The 1,807-nt window shown below is 41.4% G+C and overlaps 1 protein-coding gene across 1 annotated transcript in view; it reads left to right on the top strand.

Moving 5' to 3' along the window:
- Positions 1 to 1,807, top strand: part of USP50 (ubiquitin specific peptidase 50) — a 48,715-nt gene that overhangs the window by 18,031 nt on the left and 28,877 nt on the right. The window lies entirely within an intron of this gene.

Below are 1,807 nucleotides of genomic sequence, written 5' to 3'. Positions count from 1 at the left end.
ACATAAATTAAAAAAAAAAAAAAAAAAAAAAAAATATATATATATATATACATAGACCAGGAAACTCTCCACTTTGACCTAGACAAGTAGAGGAACAAAGAAATAAAATATACTGTTCACTGCCTCTTGATTTTCTCTCCACTCAGTGGCTATTTTAGATCTAAGATCTAAGGATACTTGCAAATTGTGCTCCTAGAGGCAGCAGGAGAAGTTGGTTCTAGTAGCTTAACATTGCTTTTGAGACAGGGCCTTGCTCTGTTGCCCAGGCTGGAGTGCCGTCGGTGGTACAATCACAGCTCACTGCAGCCTCCAACTCAGTGATCCTCCCTGACTAGCTGAGACTACAGGCATGTGCATTTACAAGCAGCTGAGACTATAGGCATGAAAATACAGGCTTTTTTTTTTTTTTTTTTAAAGTAGAGATGAGGTCTCACTATGCTGCCCATGCTGGTCTTGACCTCCTGGGCTCAAGGGACCCTCCCACCCTGGCCCCTTAAAGTGCTGGGACTACAAGCATCAGCCACCAGGCCCAGCCTTTGATAGCTTTATGTTGAATAACCATGAACCACTTTGTGGCCAAAGCTGCAAAACAGTAGGTACATACTAGCCACAAGATTCAATGCCTGTATACAGCCAGGCCTAGAAAAACTGTGGGGTCCCCATGGTTCTAAGTCAACTATGATCAATGAAGATTTCCTGAAGGAAAGCAAGCATGGAGTATAATTTAGACCAAATCACCAGAATTCACATCAACCATCCCCAAGTAGCAAGCCTCTCTGGGTTTCTGTTCTGGATCACGGTGTTAAAGATCTGTCTCAGAACATACTCATATTTCAAATTGTACCTGGAGGCCCAGTTGTGTCTACATCAAATGGTTGAGACTCCCACTGGAGCCCAGTATGATTCACCAGAGTCTACCAAAGTCTCATTTGCCTCTTCAGCTTATTGTTGAATTAGTGTCTTCTAAAATGTGAATCCCACTGGTCTTCCTCATTAGCAGCTCTCAGAACCGTACCTCCACACTTGAACAAAATTATCAGCTCAGTATTTTGTGTGTTCACTTCGAGCCTCAATATTCTCCTTTCCAATTTATCCTGCTCCCAAACATGGTTTTTCTTCTCTCACTTCCTTGCTTGGGAGTCTAGAGTGGCATTCTCTTCTCTGTTGTATCAAATGCAGACTCTGATGTAGATTCCCAAACAGTGCAGGAACTGCCTCCCTTATATTTTACTGTTTTTATTTCTCATATAGATGTTTCTGCTGTAAGAAAATCCAAATGACAAAAGTCTGAATTTAACATAAAAATTATAATTATTGCTGGGCTTAGTGGCTCCCTCTTGTATTCATAATGCCAGCAATTGTGGCGGCTGAGGTGGAAGGATCGCTTGGGGCCAGGAGTTAGAGACCATGGTGAGCTATGACGTCTCCTCTGCACTCCAGCCTGGGTGACAGGGCAAGACGCCATCTCTTAAAAAAAAAAAAAAAAAAAAGTATGTGCATTATGGAAATATATATGTTTATATAAAATATCACCCCAAACCTCCTATAAATTCTTAGTCCTAGGCCAGGCACAGTGGCTCACGCCTGTAATCCCAGCACTTTGGGAGGCTGAGGTAGGAGGATCGCTTGAGTCCCGGAATTCAAGCCAGCAGCCCTGGCAACATGGCAAAACCCCATCTCTTAAAGAACAAAAAACAAAACAACAACAACAAAAAAAAAAACTTAGTTATTTTAGTAATCAAACTATTATTGGTTGATTAAGGGGCCAAAAGTTGATTTTGAAAGAGAACTATATTTAGAATTTGCT

Source organism: Colobus angolensis, unplaced genomic scaffold (assembly GCF_000951035.1).
Source record: "Colobus angolensis palliatus isolate OR3802 unplaced genomic scaffold, Cang.pa_1.0 Scaffold78, whole genome shotgun sequence".
Taxonomy (NCBI): Eukaryota; Metazoa; Chordata; class Mammalia; order Primates; family Cercopithecidae; genus Colobus; species Colobus angolensis.
This window is presented reverse-complemented; position numbering and strand designations above follow the sequence as displayed.